Genomic DNA, 17,617 nt, shown 5'->3' on the forward strand with positions numbered 1-17,617 from the left:
AAATTCATAAGTTGTCATTAATAACATTGAATTTCATGGGAGAAACCTCTAATAACATTGAATTTCATCGGATAAACCTCCTAAAATAATAAAATAAAAAAACAAAGTCATCAAAATTCACACCAACAAAACCTGGGAAAAGTTGAATTAAAGAAAGGAATATTGGATTTTAATAATCTCAATTATTCGTCGTTGCCCGCTAACAGTTCCAATTTAAAAAATAACCACTGGTTGAGTGGTTATCCCAACTATTAACATATTGGCTTCCAATGGACCCTGACTAACAGAACCCTAATGTGGGTTAGTCTTCGATCCCCGGAAAAACGCTTTTAGCCGGAAAAAGGTTCCTAAATATTCGATCTAAGGTTACAAAAAGGTTTAAGACGAAAATGTTGAGTTTTCCAGCAAAAAACTTGAGTTTTCCGGACAAAAAGAAGTTTTCCGGCGATAAAAGAATTTACGGCGACCTCAATAATTGGGGTTTTTAGTAGAAAAAGGTTCCTAAAGTAAGTAATAAGGTCACAAAGAGGTTTCGGGACAAAAAAAATGAGTTTTCCGGCCAAAAATGAGTTTTTCGGCCAAAAACGTTTTTCCGGCGACCGAAGATTTAAATAAAAAATATATTATTTTTATCCATAAATTTTAGCGTTTTATCTTTTACCCTAAACAAATATATATAGATAATATTTGTTAATAAGATTCAAGTAATAAATGAAAATACAAGTAACAATTTTATCTTTTTATCTTGTAGTGTTTTGTTTTCCATTTATATTCATCAATTTTATTATTTGGTATACAAAATTAAATTTATTCAACCCGTGCAATGCACGTGTTTTTTTGAAATATATTTTTTTATAATTTAGTATGGAAAACAAAACAGTAAAAGATAAAATTATTACTTGTATTTTTATTTATATTTTTAAATTAAAAATCTAAAACATTAGTAGAAGCCATGAGTTACCTATGCTTATTTTATTATAATTCAGTTTTATTATCCCTACTATAAAATAAAGTCATGATAAATATAAATGGAAAAACATAGTAAAAGATAAAATTCATAGATTAAAATAATATATTATTTATTTGAATCTTATTAACAAATATTATCTATATCTATTTGTTTAGGATATATTTTTTGTTTGAATTTTATTAATAAATATTATCTTTGTCTATTTGTTTAGGGTAAAATATAAAAAGATAAAATTTATGGATTAAAATAATATATTTTTATTTAAATCTTATTAAATAATATTATCTATATCTACTAATTTAGGCGGGAAAAAATAGTTGAGATCACTTAATAGAGCGACATGTGTCCCCCATATGATTTACTTTATTATATGTATAGATATGGGGTACACATGGCGCTCTATGAGGTGATCTCAATAGTTTTTTCCCGCCTAAATAAATAGATATAGATAATATTTGTTAATAAGATTTAAATAAAAAATATATTATTTTAATCCATAAATTTTATCTTTTTATCTTTTACCCTAAACAAATTGATATAAATAATATTTGTTAATAAGATTCAAGTAATAAATGAAAATACAAGTAACAATTTTATCTTTTTATCTTGTACTGTTTTGTTTTCCATTTATATTTATCAATTTTATTATTTGGTATACAAAATTAAATTTATTCAACCCGTGCAATACACGTGTTTTTTTGAAATATATTTTTTTTATAATTTAGTATGGAAAACAAAACAGTAAAAGATAAAATTATTACTTGTATTTTTATTTATATTTTTAAATTAAAAATCTAAAACATTAGTAGAAGCCATGAGTTACCTATGCTTATTTTATTATAATTCAGTTTTATTAATCCCTACTATAAAATAAAGTCATGATAAATATAAATGGAAAAACATAGTAAAAGATAAAATTCATAGATTAAAATAATATATTATTTATTTGAATCTTATTAACAAATATTATCTATATCTATTTGTTTAGGATATATTTTTTGTTTGAATTTTATTAATAAATATTATCTTTGTCTATTTGTTTAGGGTAAAAGATAAAAAGATAAAATTTATGGATTAAAATAATATATTTTTATTTAAATCTTATTAAATAATATTATCTATATCTACTAATTTAGGCGGGAAAAAATAGTTGAGATCACCTAATAGAGCGACATGTGTCCCCCATATGATTTACTTTATTATATGTATAGATAAGATTTTGATATTGATTTTTTTTTAACCGCCAACAGAATTAAACCCGAGCATTTTTGGGGCATCTACAGGACCAAACGGAGTACTCCGAGAGTAACCCGAGTCCACCACCAATTTCGGGGAAAACCCGGTAACCTACCCGCCTGTAGGCACGACGGTAAAATTACCGGTAAAACCCGTTTGACTCAAGGATCGAACACAGGTTTCTCTGGGTCTCCTATCATTATTGATTTAATAGACTTTTTCTTTGGTTACAAATGTCCTTTGATTTGAATATTGTTTCATTTTTGTTAAACTTTTGATAAAACTTGATTAGTGTTAAAGGTCAAATTTGGGAAAAATTATTAAAAGTAAAAGATATTTATAAGTGTAGGGTTAAATTATTGTACAAATGTGTCTTAATATAAAAAATACCCGTAATGTTAAAAAAGGAAGGAATTTTCTTCTTTTTTTTGAAATTTTTTTCCATCTTATTAAGTACATATTTTAGTCTCATAATTCCAGAAAAATTCATGATTTTACACTATTAAAGTAATTATGTAATTTGTATAGTAATTATAATTACTCTACAAAGTTGTAAGGTAATTGTAAGTAAGTATCCTACAAATCTACAATAATTTCTTTACTATTGTAAAATCACGAACTTTTTTTTTTACATTTTGCAATTAAACAATATTCTTAAGGACATTTTGTATGTTAAGACTCATTTGTATTTGATCTTTACATCATAAGTGTATTAATATTGGCCACTTGATTTACTAATTCATAAAAAAACCACATAAACAATTGTTCAATACTTAAATTTGAGTCAATAATCTAAGAGTTTTATAGTGAAGTAGTTATGTCTTATAAAATCTAAGTTCTTTTCAAAGAAAAAAAAACATGAACTACCAATCTTGATTGTAGTTTTTTTTATAAAAAGTGACCTTTTGTTGACTCCCGACTAATAAGTTATGCCTCACAACTAGTGCAAAACCCTTATCCAACCCTCCTCTTCATCAACGATGAACCTGAAAGATATTGATTCCTACCCCTTATTAAGTTCAAAAAAATAAAAATTCAGTGAATTTAATAGCTTTGACGAGTTCACACATGCGGCGTTAGAGTATTGATCATGGTTGCAAAAATCGCGACTAGCCGGCGATTAATCGCTGACTAGTCGCTAGTCGCCCATCAACTGAGTAATTTTCAGCTATTCAGAAAAAAAATCGCTAGTCGGCCTAGTCGGCCCTAATCCGCCCTAGTCGGCCCTAATCGCGACTAGTCGGTCGGGAAAAATCGGAAAAAATCGGGAAAAAAACAAAAAAAAATCGGAAAAAAATTAGAAAAAATCGGAAAAAATCAGAAAAAATAGGAAAAAACACATATTCCGGCCAAAACCTCCCAGATTCCGGTCAAAACTTGTCCACTTAAAAAAATTACGTATAAAAATATATGTATATATGTATAAAAACTTAAAATTATACATAAAAAGTCCGATCCGATTAATCCCGAGTAGTTGCTAGTCCCTACCTCACCGACCCGCTAGCGACTAGCGAGTTCTCCAACCTTGGTATTGGTCAAAGAAGTTGACCACATAATCTGATATATAGTGATGACAGATGAGTATAATCTTTGATTGGTGCTTGAAATATAAGACACCTAGATAAATGTTTAAAATGTTTGTGTTTTAATACGTTAGATTTGTAAATATTTGATAAACATAAAATCATAGTACTATTCATTTTCACTAATGAATAAGCTATACTCGTAAAACATAAAGATGTATATGAATTACCTTGAAAAAAATGTTTACATGTAATATAAGTAACCTAATTGAACTTTCAACTTTGTTGCTTTTGCATCTACTATCAATATATTTTTTTTTAATTCTATAATAAAAGGTATTTATGTAGTTGGGATGAATTAATGATAGGGGTGAGATAATACAAGGTGGTGGGTCCACAACCCACTAAAGTTTTCAGATTCATTTTAGTGTGGTGGGTCCTCATGACTGCCAATCGCCCAACCACCGGCAACCACGTAATAACGCCGGCGATAGAAAGAGTAAATTTCTAAAAGAAACTTTCTTTTTTTTTGACACTTAAATGAAATTTAACCTTTTTTTGTTATTGACTTGACTTATTAATAGTGTCACACATTTGCCTTTCAAAAAAAAAAAAAATAGTGTCACATATTTTTTTTTTTCAGGTACAAGTACTGTAAGCACTTCGTGATGTGGCGATTAAAAAATAAGCGACCAAACGATAATTACATTATATAAAATCCCAAAGATCATCAAACTAAACCATTCAATCAAGAAGCAAAGATGAAAAACAAGATTGAATGGTTTAGTTTGATGATCTTTAGATACATTTACATAAGATACCATAAACTATCTTTAGACTAATTACATTATTGACACGTAACTTTCATTTAAACTTGTATCCAACAGTCACCCCCTAATTGTTGATTCAAGTTTAAGTCCTTTTCTTCTTGATCTATGTTCCATGCTTTATCTCTTTGTTTGAACAGATCACATGTGGTCTTAAATGTTGGAAGTTTTGGGTGTGAATGAAAGTCTCAATTGGTAATTCACTTTGTCCCACATTAGTGTGGGAACAAAAGGAAAGGTTAGTTATAAGGTAAAACCTTGACCAACATGTTTTACCACAAGTCCTGCCTGCGCGCGCAGGGGGTGCAAAAAATGGGTTTCGGAATTGGAATTTGGTTGAACTCGTGCGTGCCCGCATGTCCTGCGGACACTTGATGATCATTTACTTTTCGGGGACCATTATTTGGTCTTAATTCGCTGTAATAATGACCAGAGAATCGGTTATGGTTCTATGACTATGAAACCAGATCAAGCTAAACATTTAAGACAAACCAACACATCTTCTTCTCTCTCAGTCTCCTTTTTCTTTTCAAGCAAGTGTTCAAGTCCGTCAATGTTGCTACTTCGAATCAGCGTGTCCTGGGAACAGACCGTGGATCTGTTTAACTAAATTTAAAATTTTAAAATATTAACTAAATAATAAAAGAAAAAATAAAATAAATAGAGAGTTAAACAAGTCAAACCATGAATTGACATAAAAATATCAAAATACTTTATCATATAATAACACAATTAAAAAAATAATAATTAATTGAGTTAACAAGTTAACCCGTGAACAACCGTGTTAGCACAAATACGGCTCGTTTAACCTTGAAATTTCTAGTATTATTATTACGGATCAATAAAATCAATATCTGTAAAAAGGGGAGTGTCAAATTCTTTTATGATAAAAGAACAAGAAGAAAAAAAAGAAAACAGAAGATCTGTTGAATTTCAAGTAGTAAGTTTCACCAATAAGATACGGAGACTTACTTCACATTTAGAATTGCACAAAAAAAAAACTATTTATCTTAGAGATGTTTGCGGAAAATTTTAGGAAAATGTCAACGGTTGCTGGCTTATTTGTCAAAAAAAAATGAGCGCGTTATAAAGAATTAATATGGCAGTTGGATATTCGAGAAAGAAAAACTCGTTAATTTGAAGACTTAGTTTGAATGATTCGCTTAAAATTTAGTGAATTTCTTTTCGTTGTCCGTGGGCTGAACCCAAAACTAAAACAAACTCATCAAGACTAAACTCAAAGCCGAAAAAATTCGTATTAAATTTTTGTGAATTAGAAATTCACATCCTAATAATGATCTTATGTCGTTTTTAAAACTTAGAACTTTTGTCAACTAGGTATTGATGTGTCATATGTTATTATTATTATTTTATGTATATATAAAAAAAGTTAGGTGTTTTACTATCTTGACATGCTTTTTTTTGGCATGTGATACTTGCTTAAACGACATATATAAGTTTTTATACGTGAGTGTAAAAACTTAAAACTATGCGCGTTAGGCTATGCGGTATGGTGATGGTCCTTCCTTGGATGATGGTCTGCCACGTAAGTGGCACGTAGGATGGACATGAGGATGGGGCAAAGAGGATGAAGGTATGGAAATAGGGGGATGAACCTAAAAAGTATATGTATATATTGTATGTATAGGTGTGTGAGAGAGGGGGAGGGATGATTTTTGTCTTTTTGTGGACCGGCACCAACGTCTGGAAAAGGACGGCGAGGACAAAGCCGGGAGGGGGCGGCGCGGTGTTTGGCCCGGCGCCGGACCAGAACGAACCAGGGACTAACCCCATACCGTCCAGCCTTAGGGAGTAATACAAAAGATTAAAAAATAATTATTTAAAAAAATATATTTGGATGATTGACATTTGTAGCTAAACATTATTAACCCATGCTTGAAAGTATGAAGCAAGTGCCCTGAAAATTAAGCCAGGGGTTCACACCGGTTGAACCAAGTCTACTCATGGGTCCAGGCCATTATCAACCATAAATTTTGCCGTTCATCCTAGTACTCCTATTCACATTGTAGGGTTTAAGTCAAGGCTAGAGTCTAAACACATATAACTCTTCACGAAATCTAGAACTAATGAGTGATGACTATGAAACACTAAAACTAGATAAGACGAAGTATAGTGGTTTTAGTTAAAAGGGTTTGTTAAAGTGACACGTTATTGGCATGTAAACATTGTGACTTTCACTAAACTATCATTTTACAAGAGTGCATCGGTTTAAACTAGAAAAAGAAAAAAATGCGATTGTCTAAAAAAATCAAGGGCCCCACCCCTCCTCTCACGCTTACCATTGCAGTGGTGGAGATGCCCTTGACGCCATCCCTTGATTTGGCCGTAATGGTTTCACGAGAATCTTGGAAATGATGTGGAAGGCTTTGGCGCCCCCATCATCCTCCACTACACTTAATCTAATAACGAACGAGTTTTGGACTGACAAGTTTTGGACTTAGGGTATGTTTGACAACTTTTAAATGGTTAAGTGCTGAAGTAGTAAGAGATATGAACCATTAAGTGTTGAACCAGTAAGATGTCTGAATCATTAAGAGCTAATATAATGCTTAACCATTCAAAAGCAAATGCCTGACCAATTCAGATTACAGGTCTTAATCATTCAGACTCAGTATAATGCTTAACCATTCAGAGACAAATGTCTGAATCATTCAAACATTTGCTCGCAAAACAAGCAGTCTGATTCATTAAATGCTGAACCAATAAAAGGTCTGAACCATTAAGAGCCCCATTAAGAACTAAACAAACAGCTCCTTAATCAATGAAAACCCCAATTTAGAGCTCAACATTCAACATCACACTCAATTTAGGGCTCAACATCCAACAACAACACGCCCAATTTAAGGCTCAACATTCATGAGATAAAACACAGACCTAATTTTGAGTTCAACATTCAATAGAACACCAAATTTATGGCTACATTAATATTCGTAAACTAAGACAAAATTGTGTGTATCAGGAAAGGTGAACAAAAAAATATACCTTGATTGGATTGTGGTGGTCGACGGCGTCAATTCCGGTGGTCGCCAACGTGGTTGTGGTGGTGGCGTGAAGTGATGATACAATGGTGGACTTGTGGCAGTGGGCCATTCGCTGAAATCAAACAAGGTAGCGACATTGCTTTCTTTGTTTTGTTTTTTTTTATTATTGATTAGATTAGATTAGATTAGATTAGATTAGATTAGATTAGATTAGATTAGATTAGATTAGATTAGATTAGATTAGATTAGATTAGATTAGATTAGATTAGATTAGATTAGATAGATGTCTGGACTTTAGATAATGGATATGGATCAAAATAAGACTAATGGGGCCAATGTGTTATATGCATGGTTGTAAAAGAAGGTTTCCAAGTCCGAGTACTCTTCGAGTAATCGCTCCAAGATAGGTTGCCGATGTGACTTTCTTCTACACCGCCTAATTACTCGGAATCGATTAAACGCGGTCAACCTCGGAACCCACATCCTACAACTACCACCCTCCCCTTTCCCTTGCCACTACAGCCACCTGTTGCGGTCACAACCACCTCCTACGACCACCGAAACCACCCAACCCCCACCACTACAACATTGATCTGAATGTAAGGGCGGAACCCTAATGAGACTGTCATCTAATCAAGGTCTGAAGCTTTTGCCGGAACCCTAACGTCATCTAGTCGAGGTCTGAAACCTTCACCGTCATCCAGCACCAGCCAGGACTGCCGCCGCTGACCACCGAGACTCTGCCATGGATGGTGGTCGGCCGCCGGAACCTTAACGTCATCTAATTCATCTCTCTCTCTCTCTCTCTCTCTCTCTCTGCGTTCTTGTGTTTTCTTTTTTATATTTGGGGATTTTGATGATAAAAGTTAGGGTTAGTTTTGGTAGATGATCCTTTCATTGGAGTTCATAGAAAGAATTGGGTAAGGAACATTTCTTTAACGTAACTCCACTTCAAGTTTTGTTAATCACACTTTTTGATATTTGATTATGTTTTTTAGGTGCCAACAACTTGATTCCAATGGAAATTGCCCTTAAAATTGCTTGTAAAATTAGAGCACATCAAAGGTTTGCTGTATATGTTGTCATCCCTATGTGGCCCGAGGGTGTCCCTACAGCATCTGCTACACAACGTAACTACACATTTGAAGCTTGAACTATGTAGTTTGACTTTAAGATCAAACATATTACATGTAATCTTTTTGACAATTGGGGATGATGAAGGTGTGGGGAATGGTGCAGAGAGAGAGAGAGAGAGAAAGTGTGTGAAAATTAAAAAGGGAAATTAATAAGTTTAAGTGGGAAAAGATTAAAATGCCCCTCATGTGAGGGGCATGTGACCAAGATTTAACAGTTGAATTGGATGGAGTTAGGGACGGGGAGTAAAAGAGAGAGAAACTTTATAAATCAGGGAGTAAAATGACTATTTTGAAAGGTTTGGGGCAAAACCGTTAAAGTGAATAAACCACAGGGAGCAAAACGGAAGTTTACTCTAAAATCTATATATAGCTTTTTATTATCAATGGGGTTAGTTTTGTAAAAAAAAAAAGGTGTCGTTCGAATTAGCTTTCTTTATGTCAATGGTGTCAGTTTTGTAAAAAAAACACTCGTGTCGTTCGAAAATTTTCTAGTATACATTATATATAACATGAAATAGATTGATGTCGGGTGACCCCGACCCTCTCTATGTGGCTCCTCCATTGTATAGGCCGAGATAGAGATCAGCTGGATTTGGTTCTACTTTAACGCGCAAACTCGAGATCTAGATAAAGGTTAGGGGTGAGCAAAAGGAAAAATCCGACCCTACCCGACCATTACCCGACCCGACCCGAGAACCGATCAAACATAAAATACAGAACCGATTCACTACCCTAAATATAGGGTCGGTTCCGGTCCATAGGTCCAAGTCGGGTTTCACCATGAAAAGAACCGAGAACCGACCCGACCGACCCTATTTTATATGAAAAATTGGAACCGATTTAAATACCTAGGTACTTGGGTTCGGGTCAGATTGAGTATATTTCCGGTTCGGTTCTCGGTTATTTTCGGTCCGAACCTAAACTTGCTCACCCTAATAAAGATAGTTTAAAAGGTTCGACTTACAAATTATTTATTATATATTCATTATTTTTGTGGATACATAACTATTATATATGTGTGTGGGAGAGTTGCTCAATATTCTTTTTTATAATAACTAATGTATGTATAACTTTTATTGTGCAATTCTACGCACATGTTAATATAACATATATGCTATATATATTCCTGTTCTGCTTGTGCTATGCACATATAATGTATATATGTGTGGATGTGCGAGAGGCAAAAGTGAAATGATATTAACTTTAACGTTATTTTACTAATTTCGTGAAAATAACGGTAAAAGCGGCGGATGGTTAATCATGCATCATATGGTGACGTTGATAGCCGAAAGACACGGGGTACATGCATCAATCAGTCTCTGTCCCGATTGTTTGAGTGTATGTGTCTTAGGTCCAAGGCTTGATACAAAACTACAATCGAGTCGGGGCTTTCACTGGAAGCAACATCTCTATTCATACGACGTAGAGGTAACACTATCTACATCAACCCTCCTCAGACCATACCTTAACTTTGCTATTGGTGGGATTTACTGAGTATGATGATGGTGATATACTATATACATTGTATTTAAATCTTAGTCTTGATAAGCTTGCAAAATCAATAACGAAACTTAGACTCGGTCTCGTTTATTAAGCAAACTCTATATTTGACCTAAACCTTTTTATAATCTAAAGACTAGACGTGTGTTAAGGTTTGAACGAGTAAAGCTTGAACTCACAAGTCACAAGTGTCTCGCAGCCTTACACCCTTAACTGGGTTTAAGGTAGTAATGGACTTGTAAGTTGTAACTTTGTCGTTTATATAAGGAATATATTGGATTTTAATAATCCAAATTATTCGTTATTGGCCGCCAACAGTCTCAACTTAAAAAATAACCACTGGCAGTTCCAACTATTAACATATTGGCCTCCAATGGACCCTGACTAACATAATCCTATCGTCGTTAGTCTCCGGTCGCCCGAAAAAAACATTTTTTTGCTGGAAAACTCCTTTTTAGCCGGAAAACTCAACATTTTCATTCCAAACTTCATTGTAACCTTATCATGGACCTTTAGAAACCATTTTCTAGTAAAAGCCCCAATTATTGAGGTCACCAGAAAACTCTTTTTTCGTCGAAAAACTTCTTTTTGGACGGAAAACTCAACATTTTCGTCCATAAAATATTTGTAACCTTAGATCGGACATTTAGGAACCTTTTTTCTGACCAAAAACATTTTTCCGACAACCGGAGACTAACGGCTTTAGGGTTTTGTTAGTCAGGGTTCATCAGAGGCCAATATGTTAATAGTTGGGACTGCCGGTGGTTATTTATTAAGTTAAGACTGTTAGCGACGAACTGCGAATAGTTGAGATTATTAAAATCTAATATTCCATTATATAAATGCAATGAGTGTGAATAAAGGGTATCACTAGTCGATTGGATTAATGGTTTGATAAGGATACTACATGGAATAAAAAGTTTGACCAATTGTACTAGATGTAAATGTAAATGTAAATGGACTTCTTTTATATCACAAAAGTGAGAAGAGTAAACTGCCATTTTGGTCCTTGTGGTTTGGCCAGTTTTGCCACTTTAGTTCAAATCTCAAACTTATTACATCTGGGTCCCTGTGGTTTGCATTTTGTTGCCATTTTAGTCCAAATTTCAAATTTGACCAGATTTCCAATTAATGACCTGCTATTTTGTCTTTACCCTCAGGGGCATTTTGGTCATTTTAGATTTATTATCTCTTTATTATAACTCAATTATAATAAAACCTCTTATCATCATCATCTTCAACCTCATCTCTCAAACAGACATCTCTCTCTCTCTCTCAACATAAATCATCTTCTTCAAAGTTCCCAAACCACAAACCCACCCTTTCATCTGCAGAGCAGCCATCATCTTCATCATCGGCATCATCCTCCTCATGCCCGATCAATCCAGACTAGTCACTGGCTACCCCGCCACCACCACCACCACTGGCCACCCAACCACCGGCTTCATCATCGTCATCATCATCCCTAAAAATAATCAGCTCTCTCTCTCTCTTCTCTCTCTCTCTCTCTCTATAGCACCACCACCGCCACCTCCTCCCTCTCTCTCTCTCTTCTCTCTCTCTATAGCACCACCACCACCGCCACCTCCTCCCCCTTCTCACCACCGCCACTCCAGCGTCGTCCCCCTTCTCACCACCGCTCTTGGCTCGAAACCCTACCGAAACTCAGATCCACCATCGTCATCGTGATCTCTGATGCTTGTTTCAGATATGTTGGCGTGGTGGTGCGCCGTGAGAGATGGTGGTTCAGATCTGCTGATGCTTCCACTGCTTTTCTCTAATTTCCCATTTTACAAGAAGCCCTAATTCCAAAAATCACAAGGATCTGGATCTGGATTCGTATTTTAAAGGTTAGTGGTTGTTGATTTGGATCTGTTTGTTTCTGATTGTGATCTGGTTGTGGTTAATTTGGTGCTGAAGTAAGTGAATTGTGTAGGTTAGGGTTTAATTGGATTAATTTGTTTAGATTTGGTTGTTTGTAGGTTTTGGATAACTTGTTGTTAGGTTTTGTTTAGTTTGTATCATCGGGTGAGTAATTGGATATGATTTGCTGCAGTTAGGGCTTTTAATTGAAAATAGTTAACTGTTTAGTTTGTTGCAGTTAGGGCTTTTGATTTGCTGCAGGCGGTGATGTTCTTGAAGATGATGTTCTTGATTTTCTGAGTTTTGATGATGTTTGAAGATGAACGAGGTCTGGGTTTTAATGATGTTCTTGAAGATGATGTTCTTGATTTTCTGGGTTCTTGATTTTCTTGAAGATGATGTTCTTGATTTTCTGGATTTTCTGGGTTTTGATGATGATAAAAGATGATGTTCTTGAAGATGATGTTATTAATTATTGAAATGTTATAATAAATTGACATGGACCAAAATGCCCCTGCACTAAAGGACAAAATAATCTGTTTTCAACTCTCAAAATAGAGGGTTTTGGGATTTTGGACTAAAATGGCAACAAAATGCAAACCACAGGGACCCAGATGTAATAAGTTTGAGATTTGGACTAAAGTGGCAAAAGTACCCAAACCACAGGGACCAAAATGGCAGTTTATTCAAGTGAGAATAAATACGTTGAAGGGCCTACATGGTACAAACTATGTAAATTCCTATGAAGCCCCATTAATTAATGAATACAAAATATACGTCTAAGTACATATTCTGAATAATGACCCTTCTCTTATATAGGCATAACGTGTATTTTGAAAAACAAAAATGTTTACGTATTAACAGTGGCGGATCTAGGATTCCGACCAAGCGGGAACGTTTTATAAATAGGCGGTAACGAAATCGAAAAAACGTCAAATTTTTCCAAAATTTACATTAAAAACGTCAAAAATTTTCCGACCAAGCGGTAGCGGAGGCTACCCCTTGAATAAAGGTAGATCCGCCCCTATACGTATAATAACCAACATTTAAGTCATTTAAGGGTGGTCATCATAATAAGAGTATTAAAATTAGGGATGCTATTAGCACATCAACAAAGTTCAGGGTAATAAAATTTGTTTTGGTATAAAAATATATATATAATTTATAAAGTAGATTTGTATATAAATAATTCTTCAACATACTAAAAATTATTTGTATAGTCTCAATTGCAATAAGATTACGAAACCAATTTGTATATTAACACACAATTTTAAATCCAACACACTCTTGAATTTTTGGTTTTGATTTTTTTTCTTTTCATTTTTTGAGGGAGGTGGATTTCATGTAAATGGAATCTAGAATACACTGGAGGGACCGAAAGCGAACTATCAATAATTGTTAACTCGTTATCAAAATTCCATAATTTAAATTCAAATAACATATTCTAGGATAATAAATACTTTCTACAACCATATTTTTTTAAATTCAAAATAACATATTCTAAGATAATAAATACTTTCTACAACCATATTTTTAATTACATAATCTATTTTCAAACTTAGTCTAATTGAAGGAAATTTTTAGTTACATTATCTATTTTCAAACTTAGTCTAATTAAAGGATAATGAAGTTTTTATTCCCGAAGTAAGGGCGTGCATGGGTCGGTTTTGGCCAAAAACGATAATAACAACTGCGATGTCGGTTAATGAATAATCATAACCATAACCGATCAGTTATGGCGATTTCGGTTAATCGGTTTGAAGGTTATAGTGGGTCGGTTATAGGCGGTTAACTGCGAATTTAGATCTAACTAAAAATAGCTTCAAATTTTTTTTTTGACCATAAATAAATTGTTATTGCATATTTTTAGATATCAATATATTACATAGTACTAAAATATATCGAATATTCAAACAAAATGATATGATATAAACCATAAATTTAAACAAACATTCAATTAAAATTCTATGATATAATCTATAAATTTTAATAAATGTGCAACTGAAAACATCAAATATTGAAAAAATGGTAAAAAGTCTAAAATCCAACAAAGATTTTATTACATGTTAGTTTGGTTCAGTTGGGGGGGGGGGGGGGGGGAGGAATGGAAACATTGATAACAATAACCGAACCGCTACCTTCGGTTTTTATAAAAACAATTAACCTACCACCGGCTATTTAGATGGTACGGTTTATTTGGTTACGGGTCGGGTTTTTTACACACCCCTATCCCAAACAATTTCGTGAGTTATTTAAGCAGCTCTATACGCGTGAGTTTTACAAAAATACACATCATGATGTAATATACAAGAACTGATTAAAATGAGTTATTATATAATATGAAAGATTATGAAACCATGTTTACACCATCACCATGGCTTAATATGGTACGACTACGAGAATATGAGATATACAAGGAGTGGACTCTCCACCATTTTTGGATCTTGTTTACACCATCACTTTATATGGTTAATACACGCTTAACGTGATTCAATAATTTATATATAAATCATTATTCTTCTAATTTTTTTATAATCTTTAAGCAATGATTAAACACCAGGTGTATCTCATTGAAAGGCGTATTAATTATTATATTTAAAATGTCACATGAGTTGGGCATGGTATGAAATATTATTTTTAATGGATTAAAGATGTTTATCTAGTTGACTAATAATATTTATTACATGGCATTTGTGCTTATTAAGTCTATGCATGGTACCATAATAATAATAATGGTTGTTTAACCGGTTTAATTATACTTAGCAAGTATTCTTTTACGTGTTTTTGTTAAGTTTATTTTAGTTTATTTTACTTGTTAAAACTAAAACTTAAAAATCTTTAATAGGTGACGCAGTTGTAAACACTCGAGTCCCTCTATTAAACTATAAAGCTCGTTATACTGTGTTAGGTGTTATCATAACCACTTAGTAAATACATTTTGGTAACATGAAAAGCATAATAATTTTGCATGTTCTAAAAACACATTATTTATTTGATGTTTAATTGTGCAATAAATGAGAGAAGCAAACATTGAACATGAAAACACAATTATCCGATGGTTTTGATTGCTACTCGTCTTGTTGGTGTCACTTTTTCCATTTATATCCCAACAACAAAAGCTTAAATTGAATATAAACACATGGGGCAGACAATAATAAATAGAAAATGCTAAAGCACATAAATTGCATCACATTCGACATCATAATGTGATGGAACCAATAGTATTGATACCAAAACAAGAATTGTATAAAATGAAGGCCCTTGCAGGGAAATCGGTCTACAAGGGGTTGTGACTGGTGGTTTTGTGCTAGTAAAGGAGAGAGGGAGTGAGGCTCGTGTGCGGCAAATCGACGTTGAGGGGCAAGTGATGCTCGTGAAGTAGTTGCATTGGAGATGGTCGTATTATTCATATTATTCATAGATGCATGTTGTGTTCAAAACAAATTATTACATTTTAGGTTATAGTGTTATGTCTAGTCTCGGATAAGGAACCTCAATTACATAAGTTTCCAGATTATCGTGTATGACAAGTAGAAACCCACTATTGCATAACATCCAAAGGAAACCCTTAGACCTTTATTGTACAAGTTGAAAATGAAAAGCAAACAAATATAATCAGGGAAGGATCTTAGTTGGGGGCCGGGGGCCCCTCCCCCTTTTTATCGCTTATAAGTGTAAATTTTATCAAAAATTTTGAGTCCTCCCCCTGATCAATCATCATTAGTAAATAAGTTACTATTAACCCAAGCCAATCACCGGTAGTAACTAAGTTCCTACTGATAGAGTTAATTATTAGTTTTAAGTATGGTGGTACTAACATAAGCCAACAATAAGACCTTAAGGTTACCGTCAAATTGACGCGCTATTTTCAAAGATGGTGTTGTTTTAACCAAAAGTTGTGATGGTTTGATGCTTATAAAACACAATCTTTAATCTAGTTTGCGGAGAGGTTCACAAGAGAAATATACATACTAATTACTTGTTACTTTAAGTTACACAATTGAGATTTTGAATGACCCATCAAAACACTCAAATATGAAAGTGATATGATTCAGAAAATTAATCCAGAAAATCACCGACAATACAATTATGTTAGAAGATTTTTGTTTGTTTGTTTGGTAAACACATATTTTTTTTGAAGTTTATAATGTATAAATATAATTCTTATCATTTCTTATAAATTACGTGAATTAAAAGTATATAACAAAAAAGGTTAATATAAACAAAGATCGACATCTTTATTGCTTTTAGAAAACGAAAATTCAAAGAAGAAGGATAGCAACGATTTACACGTATGTTTGACTTTTTGCAATAAAATCCAAATGAGAATGTTAATGACAGACATACACGAAAAATGATATCTCACATATAGAGAATGTCAAATATTGACTCCTAATTTCTGAATATTCGATATTTATCTTTTTTTTTTTTAAATTAATTTATTTTATAATATTTTTAAATTAAAAAGATATGATTCTATCTTACAGAACGACAATTATTTCACACATACATGTTCTTATCATGCTTCTATCTTCTCAATAAACTATTATAAGTTCCTAACTCAAATATATAATTGTTTAAAACACAATTATTTTTGTTTAAATAAGTTCCTAACTCAAAATAAATGTTTAAAACACAATTATTTTTGTTTAAAACATAATTATTTTTGTTAAAAAGAAAGTTTATAACTACTAACGGATTTTGTTGATAGTGATTGCCCTTTAAAAACTTATATTTTTTTTGGTTCTAATAGCATAGTCTACTCATAAATATATAATACATTTTCTCTATCTAGCCCTCTAATCGTTCTTTCGGTTTTTATTCTTCAAGAAACCATCAACGTCAATTTCCAACATCAGCTTTAATTGGTAAGCAAAACCAACCTTGGACATATTAGGGTTGTGAGGGCATACACGGGATCAGGGAACGGGTTAAGTGGATAGCCAGGGAACATCGCCACACTCTCACCGGTTTGTCTGACGGTTTTAATTTCGGGTTTGTGAACCCGTACTAAATGTGTGAGTAGCCGTTGTCAAACAGTCATTTAACAGTTAATTTAAATAAAAAAAATCACATAATCACACAATATATATTTCTTTCCCATTAATCTTATACACAAACAAACAAACAAAGATGTATTCAAGGTTTTCTTTCAAACCAAACTAAAAAAACTATTCAACATATTCTTTCAAACTAAAAAAAAATCTACTAAACACTTTCTTTTATTCATCTAGTTCTTTCGACTCAACCGATTCCAGTCTTGAGTTCTTGCCAAACTGGCCTCCGCAGCGGAAGAATTTAAAGATATGAGACAATCAAAGAAAAACATATGTGTAACATGATCGCGAAGGGGCTCATCAAATTCTAATGGATGATTACTTTGTCGAAAACCCAAAGTTCTGTTTCGGTCAAAAATTGATAGTTTAACTTTCAATACCAAATTTAGAATGTGAGGATCGGCACGTATAAAATTTAGTAGTATGTAGTTGGGATCCTGGATGAACAGTCAAGATCCTTTTTATAGAAAAATAGTTTTGAGCAAATTTAATAACGACTGTAA

This window comes from Helianthus annuus, chromosome 5, assembly GCF_002127325.2.
Source record: "Helianthus annuus cultivar XRQ/B chromosome 5, HanXRQr2.0-SUNRISE, whole genome shotgun sequence".
Taxonomy (NCBI): Eukaryota; Viridiplantae; Streptophyta; class Magnoliopsida; order Asterales; family Asteraceae; genus Helianthus; species Helianthus annuus.